General features: G+C 60.8%; 1 protein-coding gene across 3 annotated transcripts in view; it reads right to left on the bottom strand.

Moving 5' to 3' along the window:
- The window catches only part of RIMBP2 (RIMS binding protein 2), a 96,712-nt gene that overhangs the window by 48,525 nt on the left and 33,177 nt on the right, over nucleotides 1-15,010 (bottom strand). For all 3 annotated transcript variants that reach the window (XM_037161059.2, XM_037161057.2, XM_053669923.1), the window contains exon 2: nucleotides 1,476-1,565. The gene's annotated coding sequence lies outside the window, so the exon portion shown is untranslated. The remainder of the gene's footprint in view (nucleotides 1-1,475; nucleotides 1,566-15,010) is intronic.

Raw genomic sequence — 15,010 nt, 5'->3', positions numbered from 1 at the left:
CCCGTGGCCACCACCCACCATGCTCGGACCACCCTGGACTCCCTTCTGTCCCTTCAACAAGCCACACTCAGTCCCACCCCTGGACCTTGGCATCTGCTACTTCTTTCCGACACACACCCACCCCACTTCCACCCTGACCCCGGGCTGTGCAGCCTGGCTCCAGCAGCTGCCTCTGCCCTGGGCTCTGGTCACGTGGTCACACAAGAACAGTCATGACCCTGGTACTGCCCATCGCTGACCTTGAGCCCCTGCTCCGTGCAGCTGATAAGCCCAGAGAAGGGCTTCCTGTCTGAGGGGTGGCAGCCGAGCTGCCTGGAACAGGACTGACGCCCATACACACAGTGGCCTCAGCACCAGCTCCCAGGGCCGTGCTCCTCTGCCCAGGGGCCCGTCCTGCCCTGGCTGGCTCCTGCCAGAGCCCCACACAGGTCTTTTTCGGTGACAGAGAGCAGACCCGTGTCCCTGTCACAGAGGTGCCTATTCTGGGATGCTCTCCTGGGAACTGAGCCAGGAGACTCTGCTGCTGAAGGAGGTCTCAGAGTAGAAAAAGGACGGCAAGATGCTGTCACTAAGCCACATAAACTGCTGCCCCAAAAAGGAAAAGGAAAGCTCCCACATGTTCGGGTCGGACCACCACTCCCTGGTGGGGCCACACCCCCAGCAGACAGAAGCGCACGAGGAGCGGTCCCAGACAGAGACCCTCCCCGCACTCAGCTCCCACACCCGCTGCTGGAATCGCCACCACCGTTCCGCCCTTGGCTCTCGTTGAAAGGAAAATGCCACGGGGCTGAGAAAGTCACCAGCTGTGTTGTGCACGCACAGCACTCATGAGTGCATCCGCGTCAGGTGGGGCTGTCCCCAGAGCAGGTGTGGAAAGGACAGGGGACAGAGGGAGCGGGGGCTGCAGGGCTGTGGGGAGGGCACCAGAGGAGAGTTAGGATGCACCCAGAGCTCACTGAGGTGCAGCAAAACACGCCCACCACAGAATTCACCACCCCACCCACGTGTGGGCGCACAGCTCCGTGGCACAGCACGTTCACACTGTCATGCACCTGTCACCATCGTCCCCAGAGGTTTCCGTCGTCCCAGCGGAAACTGTCCCCGTTAAACCCTGAGCCGCAGCCCCAGCTCCCACCGTCTGCTCTCTGTCCCCACGACGGCTGTGTCAGGGTCCCGTGTCAGTGGGCTCGGGCACCGCTCCTCCCTGTGGGTCTGGCTGACGTCACTGATCACATGTCCTCAGGGCTCATCCCTGGGCAGCAGGCGTCCCATCCCCTTCCACGGTGTGGGCGGACCTCACTGTGTTTGTCCTTCGCCCGTCGGTGGGCACTTGGGCTGCCTCCACAGTCCAGCTATGGGGACGGTGTTGCTATGAACATGGATGTGCCCACCCAGAAGCCCAATCGCTGGACCGCAGGGCCCGTCTCCCTCCCGGCCGCCCCGTCTCCTGGTGGCCTGGCGCGAGTGTGAGTTACCTGGTCCAGCTGCTGGGCCCCGGAGGGCAGGCCTGCATGCTGCGGTCTCAGGCGAGCCGCTCCCTGGGCGGCGTCCTTCTGCTCATCCTCCTAGGACAAAGGAGAGGGCACCGTGAGTGACCCCCCAGCGCACGGCGGCGTGGTGCGGCGTGGCAGGCGAGAGCCTGACCGGAACCCAGACCCGGGCCTCCTGCTCTACAAAGGGCAGCCGTGGCCCTCACGGTGACGCTGTAAGTAGAACGACACAGGACAAGCATGTGGCGGGGAGCCCAGCAGACACGCGTCACTCAACGTGACGTGCCCACCCGCACTGAACTTCTGTGCCCCAAAGGGGTGCTCGCCGACTGGAGTCCCTCAAGTTTCACCTGCCCGCGCCCCACGGTGCTCCTGGCGAACAGCCTCGAAAAGCACGGGAGGAATGTTCTAGAGGTTTGTCCTGCGCAAAAACGAGACGGAAGTGCGAGAGGACTCAGACTCCGAGTCCAGACACAGGCAGAGAAGGCAGGACGGGTGGGACTCGGCGAGCTCCCCCGAGGCCAGGACCCAAGCAAAGCTCACGGCCTGCCGAGGCGGAGACCTGAGATCGACCCCCGGCCCCCAGAGAAAGCAGAACACAGGAGGTGACGCTGCGCAGACCTCCAGCCTGTATACGACACACCCACCTGGGACAAGGGCTCAGGGCCAGCGGGACAAGCCCCGATTCCACACCAGGGGTGCCGGGCTGCGGGACAGTAACTTCAAAGAGGTAAGACGGGGTGAGCCCAGCAGGACAGAGTGGGGTTAACACTTCCCACTAGGACGGGTCCGAGAACAGAAATTCAAAAAAAACATGAAGAAAGCTCAACCTACTAAAGAGAGACAACGAAATGGGCAACCAGGAGGATTCCCTCCCAAGGAAAGTGGCAAAGCGACCTGAAGATGACATCAGCAGGGAGCAGGGGTCCTCCCCAACAGAGACAAAGGAGGAACTTCCATGCGAAAGGGACAAGACAGAGGCTCTGGGTGCCACGCGTGGCCCAAGGGGATGATGACCGGCAACCGCCTCCGTCTCCTTGTTTGCCCGACGCTGAAGCATGTTCTCTGTCCTCATCCTGCGTGGGCAACCGTGTCCCGAGTGGTCCGGCGAGCGCCCTGGCCTCATGCTCCATTCACACTTGCAGAGGGAAGGGGCAGGAGTCTCGGGGCTCAGGCTCCTCCCGCAGGAGCAAGTCCCCCCCTCGGACCCCCGGCTCTTCTCAGACCCGTCCCAGGTCCCACTCAGCCCTCCCCGCCCGCGGCCACAGCACCCGGAGCTCCTGCAGCCTTTGCGCCCACTGCGTTTCCGGGGATGATACACAAGGAAGCCAGGTGCACTCTCCTCTCCTGTGTGTGTGGGGGGGGGCAACAACTCCCCCACCTGCAGGAAAGTGCTTTTGGATGTGACAGTCACCTCCCTGCCTCTGAGACGTTCCTCTAGTCACACAGGCATCCTTGTCTTTGTCAGGGAAAGCAAAGGGCCAGCTGTGGCATCGCAGCCCTGGGTGAGCTTCTGGGGTCTGGGACAACTCGACCAGGGGCAGAGCCTGTCAGACAGGACGGTCCTCCTGGGGCCCAGGCCCACGTCCCTGCATGTGACCGAGGCTCACGGTGTGGTCCCTCCCTACCAAAGGCGCCACTATCTGCCCACAGCTGCCAGCTCCTGCTGCCGGCCGGCCGCCTGGCTCCTGCCGTGACCTCTCCTGGCCTCTCGCCGAGAAGCGTGGCTGGGGAGGGAGCAGCATCGGGAAGAAGAACGAGGCTAACTCTGCCCCCAGCTGCTGGTGGCTGCAGAAGCGTCACATTCCCCTGCTTCGTTTACAGTCCCTCCCACTGATTCCAGGCCAGCTGCTGAAGCTGATGAGTCAATCTTCCCAAGATTGATCTCCACCCGGTCCAGGAAACTCGGGTCCGAGGTGCCACCATGAGAAGCCAGAGAAACGTCCCGGTTTCCTTCCAGCGCAGTTTGCCCGAATCGGAAGCACAGCGTCACTCGGTGCCAACCCCACTGCAAGGGGCCGGTCACAGGAGAGCTGCTGAAGCCAGAACGGTCCTCCGGACAGACAGCCCCCACCCCACACTTCCAGACCACAAGCAGCTGCCGAAAGGAGCCCAGGAGAGAGAGGGATGCCCATGGGAGCCTAGGCAGACCCTGTGGTTTGCCCGCCAGAGACAAGCCTCTCGCTCCGTCGTCCACACGTGCTATTTAACCCTGAAAAGGCCCCCGGTTGGGGAGGGGCACAGGGTGTCCCATCCCCAGGGATGGGGTCGCAGCACTAGGTCCAGCCCCCAGGAGTGGGAGAGAGAAGCTCCCGTCACGTGAGCCGCCAGCCGATGGGATTCTGCTAAGGAAGTCAGGGCGGCTTCTGCAGGGTTTCCCCAGGGCAGCTCACGGAGGGCCCTGGGTCCTCTGAGGGCAGCCCCTGCCCTGTCGGGAGCGCTAATCAGACCCACCTTGCAGCGGGAAGATGCCCCTTTCCCAGGGGGAGACTCCCACAGGAAAAGGAACGCGTTCTTCCCTGATACGTGAGCTCGGTTCTTTGCCCACAAAAATCCCCGACATGTGTGAGGCCAGCTGGGCTCCCTGGGCACCCTGGACACGGGGGAGAACGCCCACCCCTGTCCTGTGGGTGTGGCAGACGGCCACCCGGGGTGTGGCAGTGGTGCCACAATGACAGAAATGTTGGCTGGGCCATCCCATTGGTTCTGAGATCACGGGAAGCAGCCAGGCCGGCGTGCACGGCGCCTCGCGCAGAACGGGAGCCGAGGGACACCACAGGTGCTAAAGGAGCAGAGTCTGCAGGTACCTGAGTGACCTGGTCGCAGGAACCCCGAGGCCACTTCCAGCCGACCGTCAGCGTCACCATCCTCACTGCAGAGGACTGACCGCAGCGAAGCGCCGTCCGACCCGTCAGACCGCAGCAAGTCGCCGCGCTGGTCTTCCCGCCTCCCCTGCTTTCCCTCCCGCCCATTCATTCACTTCGGCTTCGTGGTTTACAAACGCTGTAAAAACTTTATAGACCACTTTCAGCCCTGGCCCACGTACTCACACTGTGAATTGTAAACGCATAACCGCACCAGGCGCACACACAGCCCAGAGTCTGTCGCCGTGGTGTGAGAGGCCACTATAACCACCGGCACGAGGGTGATGCGATCGTCCCACTGTAACAGCAGGTGATGAAAAGTGTCTGAGTCGACCTGGTGACGTGCCGGGTAGTATCTCTTCCTGAAGGGGCTCCGTGAGTGGCTGCAGCGTGAAGGCAGGGGTGGGTGGAGTGAGTGGAGGAGAGGGGGGAACGAGAGGGGATCACAGTGTTGGGGGGGCCTGGGGGGAGCTGAAAACAAACCCGAAAACCCTGGAGCACCCTGTCCCTGGTCCTGAAGTTACGGAGCCTCTCCAAGCTGCTCCTGCCGAAGGGTCATCAAGGGTCACTTTTTCTGCCAACTTTAGAGCTAAATTTCTGCGTAAAATGTGACTGGCCGTAGCCTGCTTATCATATACAACACATAACGATCTATAAACCATCTCCCGCCTGCTCCCCAAAGCCTTCAGGGGTGCACGTGATAACGGTGTTCGTGCCGCAGGGCAGTCCAGGGTGAGGATGGGAACCGGAAGGGGAATGACAGGCGGCAGAGTTCGTACCGGGAGGTCACAGAGGGGCGTTCTGCCCACTGAGCTAACGTCGCCTGTGTGCACGGAGTTTGTGAGCTGCTCACATGCGCAGGAAAACTCGCCCATCAGAGCTTCGTTAAGGTAAAGACTGAGCCTCCCAGGACCCGTCTGCACACAGATGCTCATGTCAACTCCACGGCACCGGTCAGACGGGCGGGGGCTGCGGTGCTAATCACTGCTTCGGTGCGGAGTGGCCACCGGCACAAGGCTGAGGCAGGGCAGGGACAGAAAAATCAATGAGAGAGCTTTTAAGAAGTGAGAGAATAACACACTGATTGTGTGTTTCGGGGGGCGACTCAGGAAGCCCACAGTCTCTGGAGTGATCCCGGTGGGTCAGGGAGGTGAGGGTGGGCAGTGTGCACAGGCTCCACAGAAAACTTTCTTCCTCGACAGAGCAGTCACGTGAGCCGAGCTACCTTTGACACCAAGTATCTCTTCCTCCCCAGTGACCCGATAAGCGAATACATCCATGAAGTGGAATTAGCAGAGTACAGTGTTTTCCGAGACACACTTTACAACGGCAGTGAGTTGGGACAAGGCTGGTATCTAAAACGGAATGGGAAGTGATAACGGCGATGACAATGACGGCCGGCCCAGCGACAACAGTGCTCTTTGCCAAACCAGTGCTCTGCTCAGACGCGACCTCGGGAAAGCCCTGGCAAGGCCCAGGCGACACCATCAGTCCCGACAAGAGGAATTCAGAGAGCAAAGGTCATGTCCTCACAACCGACCGCCTTCCTGCTTCTGCCAGTTTGGTATAAAAATCAGAAACAAATCAGTGAGGGAAAGAATCCATTCGGCTCTGTCTGCTGACTGACACTGACGAGAAAGGATACAGTGTGTACCCAGCCTCGGGCTCTGTCCAAGGTGCTGATTCCACAGCGGCCGGGCCGTTCCGTCCTGTGGCAACAGCTGCCTCTGAGCAAATGGTACAGAGCGTCACCTCTGATTTGGGGAAAACACAGAGAAAAATAAAGGACAACATATGATTGATTCCCCCCACACCAAAGGCATTTGACAGACTCAGACTCACACTAATATTATGATAATTAACAGACTGAACGCCTCTGGGTGTCAGCTGCAACACACTTTAGCTACATCTTCTCTTTCACATTTACAACCATCTTTTAAAACAGGTATTATCATTATGACCCTGATTTTAATATGTATAATGTGCAGGTTAGGGTTAAAAACTTGACCAAGGTCACGGAGCCACCAAGTGGTAATGCTGGGCCCCGAACGGACCTCTGTCCCTCCCATACGCTGCCCCAGGTGGAGACGCTGAGGGGAAGCTACGCTCAGACCACTGGTGTGCGTGGGAGCTGAGGACCCCACGCTCCCGAGGGCGCAGGAAAATCTCCAGGGAGGAAAGGCGGCAGTGACCCCCACACGTCCAGCGGACGTGAAGGAACAGAGGACAGTCTGTTACCCTGTTGGTCCTGAGAGTTCAGTGGAGACAAAAAGAGGGAGCCCACATGATGACAAGGACAGAGACCCTGGGACAGACACAGGAGCCCCAAGGTCCCTGCCACCCCTTCCCAGTGGTAGGACCTGGGACCGACCAGACACAACCGCCATGAGCTGCAGTTCCCTCCAGGTGGCCCGCCCCGCAGTCTTTGGGGGTGCACATGACCTAATTCGGAAAACGGTGCCCGGCCCACAAAAGTGCTCACAAAACACCACCGGTCACTCTGCCAGCGTCCCATCCTCAGGCGTCCTCAGTGAGTTCCTGAGATCCCAAAACACTGACCGGAAGCAAAGATGAACCAATACTAATGCTCACGTCTGTGGTCACAGAAATGGATGTGAGACGCTGTCTGGCTGAAGCCACCAGACTAACCTCGGTCTCAGGCTCAGTGAGAGTGACCGCGACCTGGGAAAACGAGGGCGCTGGGAGCAGAGCCCCTAAATCTCCACTCCCGTTATCGGGCAAAGGCTTGCATTGCTCGGAACACTTGATAAACGTGAGCGGGTCCCGGGCCCACGCCGACCCTGTGAAGTCAGTGCCGTGCCTCCCTCCCCTCGGCACCAGGGCAGCCGAGGCCACATGCTGGGACCCCAGGCAGCCCGGCCCGGGCTCTGGGCACGGAGCCACCACCTCGCTGGTGGCCTGGGTTACACCTGCTTCTGTGAGGCAAAGCAGGAAGCCACGTCTGCTGAACGCCCAGATTCAGCATAAAGGGCTGGCAGGACAAAACTTCCAAAAGGCCGTTTCAGCTCTGAGCACGGCGGGGGTTAGACAACACAGGGGCGGGAGGGGCTCTGTGCACGCGCCGCTCACTGTCCTGGACACAAATGACTCTGAACACGTACACGGCGCCTCGGGAGTTCGGTGCATTTCATCAACCCCGGGCTCGTAGAGGCAGCTCTGAGCACACACCACTGGGTCTCCTTTGAGGGCAGAGATATGAGTGTATCACCGAAAATAATAATGCGTAAATGTATCCATTCCCACACAAAAATTCTAAATGTGTGAAGATTTAACAAAGGACCTATCTCAGGGAGGGGCAGTGAGCTATTCAACCAGCAGCCTCTGAGGTGAGGGAGGTGTTTTTCCTTCTGTTTTTATAACTTTGACCTTGGAAGGATTTCTATATAAAACAGCAAAGACACAAAAGCTTCTCATGCAAAAGCCAGCCCTGTAAACAGGAGGCAGGAGGGGGGTAGAGCTCTCATAAACGATGCACCCCCATCTGGCAAAAGTTCACAATCATCTGGTCTGTTTGGAGCAACCATCGTAAAAGTCTGGCTCTCGACTCTCCTCGAGTCTCGGAGACACGCCTCCAGCAGCCAGCTCAGGGCACAAAGAGGAAGCCACGCTAGCAGGGATGTTGGCGGTTGTCCTGGCAACCACCGGGCACCCAGGTGAGCTCCTCTGCCCCCTGGAACTTGGGAAGGGCGGGGGAAGTGAAATGAATGGCAGTTTTGTGTTCGAAACTGACTGGGGCTCAAGGCCTGTGCACCTGGGCTTCCAGCTGCGAGGGATTCTGTTTTTAAAAAGAGGGTTTTTGCTGCTTGTGTTTAATCCCTGGTGGCACACGAATCTCATCCACAGGCTGAGGGAGGGGCGCAGGGTGGCCAGCCCGCCTGTCCATCCTGAGGTGGACCCACAGCCAATCACTGCAGGCGCTGTCTTAGCAGCCGCCTGAGACCCCCCTCTCCATGCCGGCGACTTGCATCACCCTCCCGCACGCGTCTCCCAGGAGCCACTGGCCTTGGGAAGCAGCACCCCGCAGGCTGCTGTCTGAAAACCGGCGGCCCCTCCAGCTGGGAAAGAACCACTGTAGGGGGGTGGGGATGAACATCTCCCCCAGAGCCCAGCACCGAGCCCAGGAAGGGGAGGCCATCACCTGCTATGTCTGAGGGACCGGACAGGACGGGCATCTGGAGCGTGGGGGATGCAGGCCTGCCAGAAACATGGCACCCGGTGCGGGAGAGGCTGGGGAGGAAATCCCTGACCTCTCCTCCCCCCGGGGGGTCAGGGGCAGGGCACGCGCTTGCACAGGGGCAGGATGAGAGAGTAGAGGTGGGTGTGCAGGGAGCCAGTGCACCAGGCCGTCGAGTGTGAGTCATGCCTGCTGGACCCTCAGGGACAAGACTTGGAGGTCGCTTGCCCTCTTTGAGCGTCAGGGCACCGACCTTTGCCAAACAGCCACATCCCATGTGAATCCACACAGTGAAGTCCTCGCCCCCAGAAACAGAGAATGTGACCCTCATCCTTGTGGGGTCACTGCAGAGGGACCGGGGTGGGAAGGCCGCCGTCCTCTCTCCTGCCTGCCCTCTGCCCAGCGGGAGAAACTGGACACCAGGGGATGACATCCGTGAGCCCGGGCGCAGGGTCCGGCCTGAGCCTGTGTCTGTCTCCGCGGTGGCGCAGGAAACACAGCCTGCGCCCTGGGCCATCCTCGGTCCGTCAGCGGGAAGCCGAGGACGGAGAGTGGCCCCTCGCCCGACACCGCACACTGGTGGTCCGCCCCCAAGCCTGCTCTCCCGTGCCACCAGGCAGCCGTGTCCCCGCACAGACTCAAGATGGCTGGTAGCTGGAGCCGCTGCCAACGACACCAACCAAAAAGCGACCCAACCACCAAGGACCCAGGAAAAAACGACTTCCCGGCCCCCTCCCCTGGCTTCCAGGTCAGGGCCCGGCGCCTTCTCCCTGAGCCTCTGGGTGCAGACGTGGCCACTGGAAAGGCAGGGTCCCTCTCGGCCCCAGGCCTGGGCCTCTTACACAGAAAAGGGATTTGTTCTGCTACTGATTTGTAACAGGAAGTGTCCCCCAGTGCAAAGGAGGCCCCGTGTCAGGTCAGGGGCTGCCGGGGCTCTGGTGTCCCCTGGCAGGGAGGCACCAGCCCACCAGTCAGCGGCAGACGAGCCCCTTCCCACTGGAACGAGCAAAGCGGTGTCCTGCCCCTCGAGTGTCCTCCATTGCACAAAGTGTCCTTTACCACCAAAGTGACTGCTGAGGGCAGGGCCAAGGGCTCATGCAGCGAGGCCAGGCCTGTGGGCTTAATTCCAAAGGATGGCTCCAAGTTCAAACGTCAGAGAGCTATGCTCCCCGCTGGGTCTGTGGTGTCCTTCCCCCGCCCTTCTGCCCATGTCCGCCTCGTCCCAGACATGGCGCCGCCACCTGGTCCAAGTCCACGTCACAGGGTGTCCCAGTCACTGGGCAGCCGTGAGTCTCTACTGGACGTCCCACAGCTCTGCAATCCAGAGAGACAGCGGCTCAGTGACCTGGGTAGGGGTGGGGGTGCCGGATACAGCTCATCAACTCTCTGTCTTCATGCAAAGTCGTACTGAGCCCTGGCTGCTGTGGCTCAGGGGACTGAGCACCGGCCTACAAATCGAAAGGTCGCCGATCTGATTCCCAGTCAGGGCACATGTGTGGGTTGGGGACCAGGTTCCCGGGTGGGGGCATGTGAGAGGCAACCAATCAATACATTGATGCTTCTCTCCCCCTTTCTCCCTCCCTCCTTCTCTCTCTAGAAACAAATAAGATCTTTTTTTTTTTTTAAGAAAAGTTTTGGAAAGTGGTGGAAGCAACTGGTAAGGTCTCCACCCTATCTTAATTCTCAACCTCACAGGCACCCACAACCCCTTCCCTGTGCCTGCTAGACTCGGGGACGCCGGCTCCCATTCTCCAGGACCAGGGCGTGTCTTCAATGTATCCACACTGACTTTCTATGCATGACCTCCTCAGATTCATACAGCAACACACGCTCACGGTAGAAAACGTTTCACGTGCAGAAAAGTACCTAATAAGACCACTGCAGACCCATCAAAGCCTGCGAACGCACCAGAACCTTTGATCTGTAAGGTGGTGTCCATGGACCTGCCTCGAGTCTGGGACCCCCTCTCCCCAACACTCGGCAAATGAGCCATTTGTGTCTAACCCCACGCTGGACTGTATCCAGTTACTTCAAAGCCACCCTCCGAGGAACGGAGAGCGCTTCATTCACAATAAACAGTCTATGGACTCCTTGAGAGAGTGGAATTTGTCCACAGGAAACAGAAAACCAATTTAAAGCGGCTCGAGGGCCCACCCTGTGAGCCCACCTCTCCCCTCCCCCTGACCAGATCCCCACAGGCTGCGATCACGATGGTCCAGCGCGCCAGCCGGAGGAGCTGCCGCTCACCCGAGGACACCTTTTCACCGCTTTTAGAAAGAAGGGGAGAGAGAGAAACATCGCTTGGTCGCCTTCTCACACACTGTGTGCCTCACCTGAGAACGGAGCCCATGACCTTTTGGTCTACGGATGACCTCCAACCAACTGAGCCACAGGGGCCAGGGTGGCTGCCCCTTGAATCTCGCTCAGGAGAAATGAAACCTTTCCTAGGGGCCAGCTCAGGTCTCTCCTCGCCCACCCTGCCCAGGGCCAGCACGTCCAAGGAGTGCAACCCTGGCTGCAGGTGGGTCTGCTGACCGCAAGGCACAGGGGTCGCCTGGGAAGAGCAGAGGAAAGCTGAAACAAACCGGGGCTCCGTTTGGCGAGAATAAGGGGATGGTGGGTGTTACTAGGCAACCAAGTGTCCTCTCTTCCTGTAGGCACTGCCTGCGCCCACGGCTGGTCAGAACTCCCCTGGGCACTGTCTGGAGCAAAGGGAATGTGAAAAGCAGGGGAAATCACTGAGCAGGAATAGCTCACTGTGCTTCTGGTCAAGTGCAAGCCCAGGTCTCCGGCGGTGGAGCTCAGTGTGACGGATGGCGTGCGGACAAGCTTTGACTTCCTGCCCAGGTCCCTTTCTGAGAACCAAACCAGGGGCTGGGAGCCCTTTCCCGCGGGGGAGAACCTGCTGTCCCATGTCCTGGTGCAAACCTGGAAGGGTTTGTTTTCAAAAACCGCTCAGAAGTCTCAGACGCAGGGGACACGGAAGGACACACCCTGTAGCTCTCGTCTGTTCATGGCCCTTCAGACCAGGCAACCTTCTCCAGAATCAACACAGAGCCAGACGCCCGGCCGCCCCCTGTGCCCGGCTGAGCCCGCCTCCCACAGGCGTCCGGGCGGCATCTCGCAGCCCAGTGAGCAGCGTGAGCACAAAGACACTGAACCGGCTCAAGTACAAAGTGGGAGAAAAGGTCAAATGTGGGTCTGAATGTCACGAGGCTGGGTTTCTGCATCAGAAGTCATGAGGAAAAGGTCTGGGGGTGGTCTCCAATGACGAACGAGGCCATCGAACTACACAGGGAATAAAACATGAAAACGGCGGCTGGTAACTGAGGCCACGCTGGCAGCGCCCACGGTCGATGCTGAGGCCCTTGGAAGGACCGGCAAACGCACTTCCTGCAGAAGGAAGTTCCACGCGAGTGGAACTGCCATTCCGTTCTGCCTTCCATGGCACCACGTAAGCGGCCAGCGGTGTCAGGCCTGCGCGTAAGTCACCCCACGTACCGACGGACTCGTTGCTGGGGCTGGATGCCATCCCTCTGCAGACTCAGCTCCCAGCAACCCCTTCGAATGTAAGCTAGGTCATGTCACCCACAGCCGTGCGAGGGAGGGAGGGAGGGAGGGAGGAAGGGAGGGAGGAAGAGGAGGAAACCCACGATTTCCCACCCAGGTGCATAGTTTCACCTGGGCAAGAACTGGCCCCACACGACTTGAGAGCCGCTCTGAACTGCAGCTTCCCCACCCACGTGTCTGGGGTCCCTGCGGGTTGGCCCTGACCCTCACAGCCCAAGCCACTGCCCCCCACCCCTGCAGCCCCGGGCGTCTGGGTCCTAAGGAGCGGCCAGGAGCTGCGTCCTCCAGAGGGAGCCACCCCAAAAAGGAGTCACCCCACAAAGAGACTGCAGCCCAACTGTCCTTGTCTCCAGCCAAGGCGTGGGTAAACCTGCGTCTCACTGGGCTGGGAAGGCGGCAGGCATGGAGACTGAGCCGGAGCTGGCACGGGCCGCGGGGCTGAGGAGGAGCCAAGAGGCATGTGTGCGCGCTGCGGGCCGTAAACGGAAGCCGAGTCCTAAACGAGTCGCACCGGGAGAGAGATTAGGAACCAGCGGGTCCCGCTGCCCTCGGGCAGGTGCAGTGTCGGCAGGTGAAGACCTTCCTGTGGAAAGAAGCCCAGAAACGTGGCCGGGCGGGTAGGGGCGAGTCAGCAGCCAGCTCCCGCAGAGCTGAAGGGCGGGCGGCACCTCCCGCCCCGAGGGGGCCTCTCTGGGTCCCTCCACTCAGGACAGGCTGCGCTGTTTGCTCTCCTGGCCAGGACCCCACCCATGGCGTCTGCCACTGCGGCTGTCACCCTGACGTGCCCCGCGGTCAGCAGGGAAGGCAGGCCCGGGCCACGCCCTGCTGCTTGTACACGCGCCGGTCCTCACACTTCGCCAGATGGGCCTGTCTCCCTTCCCGCCCGGCCCCACAGGCTTCTAAGTTTACAACCCGAGAGCGTCCGAAAGTGCCAACAAGGAGAGGCAGGAGGGATTGGGCGGAGAGCGTCTGTGTGGAACACGGCTTTGCTGTGCAGCCCCTCAGCCCTTCCTCAAAGCGCTCCCCCACCCGTGGCCCAGGGACTCGCGCCCCATCAGGCTCCTCACGGCACCCTCTGACCTGCCCGGCTGCAGCCTGTTCTGTGACCCTGCAGGTCACCTCCCAGGAGCTCCTGGGAGTCTGATCCTGTGCCACCCAGTGTCCGCTGCAAAGGACAGAGGTCCTGGTGACGGCACAAGCCCACCCGCCACACCTCCTGTCCCAGACCTCGCCAGGGCCCACTCTCCTCCCTGGGAGACGTCCCCGTGACCCGCTTCAGCCCCCACCCCGGCTCCAGGAGTCAACTGAGCTGTTAGAACTCAGCCGCCTCCCCCACCCCCCCAGTTCGGCACCTGCTGCAGACGGATCCCGGGCACGCCACCCCCACTTCCTGCTTCCCTCGGCCACTGCATCTGCTCGGGGTCCCCGTGGAGGGCCCTGCCTTCCTGCCAGGCCTGACGCTTTCTGCAGGACCTCACCCCACCCACGGTAGGGCCACCACACCCTGGTCCCATGGGCGTGTCGGGATGAGGGTGCGGTCGGCCTGCTTCCCATCGGGCGAGCTCTCTGTGATGCAGGGGCAAGGAGACCCCAGCAGTCCTTACATCTCTGACTGGGCAGTCAGTGCGAGGCGCCAGAATTCTTGTCCTCCAGGGGAAGTGGGCAGGCCCACCCACTGCCTGGAGCCCCGAGGCCGCCCACTGGCCGTGGGGGTTGGGGGAGGGCGGCCGGGCTAAGGGAAGGACGCGGGCTCCCCGGCCAGCGCAGCTGGTTATCTCCTGTTTCATGTCAGACTGGCTGTTGCTGGGTGGTGGCACATCCATCATGCTGAAAAGCAAGCTGCATCATGGATTAAAAATTAATTTACTGCCCAGCCTGGCTTTCAGCTTGGTCCTTAATTGAGTTTCGTTATGAGACCGGCACTGAGCTCCAGGGCCTCGCCAGGGCCGCCCAGGGACCGGCGTGTGCGGAGAGGTTGGGGAGGTCGCCCTCCCGCCCGCAGGGAATGCTCACCTCCAGAGCCCCCTGGCGCCCAGCCCGGGCACGCAGGCCCTGTTCTGCAGACGAGGAAGCAGGGGGCTCTCTGGTCTGGGTCTCACCAGAACCCAGGCCCACGGTGACGGTTCAGCCCCGGAGCTCCAAAGGGACGTCCCTCATCCTGCGTTGGGGGTCAAATGCCAAGCACGCCCTCTGACCCCGAGACTGGTCCTTCAGTGCCTCCTCCCCCTGCAGGGAGCTGCAGACTGACCCACGTGGGTGGAGCCCCCGCCACGCAGCGCCTTCCCCCGTTCAGACTTGTGCAGACCTCAGTCCCACACAGGCGACGTCAGCAAGAACGCGGAATGACTGAAAGCGACCAGAGCTGGCTCGAAGGGCCGTGACCTTTGACTCAAGCTCCTTGACACAGACACAGCTGAGCCTGACCCACGAGGCCAAGTCCCTGGAAGTGGTCCTCACTCGTACAATTTCTACGTGAAGACACAGTTAAAGCCTGCGGTGGTGCACTCGGCCGAGAACCCGGGCACCGGGAAAGTCCCCGCAGGGGCCTGCCGATGCCCCTTCCGGAGGGGGCGGCCCTGCCAGTGGTCCAGCAGCAAGGAGACCCCCAGCAGCCCTTCCGTCCCTCACTGAGCAGTCCAGGTGCACTGGGGTCGTAGGTGACCGGGCTGGTTAGGGTCACTCAGAAGAGACAGCACCTCCAGTGGGAAGGTCTCCTCAGACGCACCACGCACAGCTGAACGTCACCGCCCAAGTGTTTGCGGGTGTCTTTGTGGGATCTGAGCGACACTTCCACACCCAGGCCTGTGTCTCCACACACAATGTGCACACCAGGGGGACGGCCCTCTTGAGTGGAAGCACCGCCTCCCACGTCATCTTCCCGGGAGACACGA

This window comes from Artibeus jamaicensis, unplaced genomic scaffold (assembly GCF_021234435.1).
Source record: "Artibeus jamaicensis isolate MK-2021 breed Jamaican fruit bat unplaced genomic scaffold, CSHL_Jam_final contig_525, whole genome shotgun sequence".
Taxonomy (NCBI): Eukaryota; Metazoa; Chordata; class Mammalia; order Chiroptera; family Phyllostomidae; genus Artibeus; species Artibeus jamaicensis.
This window is presented reverse-complemented; position numbering and strand designations above follow the sequence as displayed.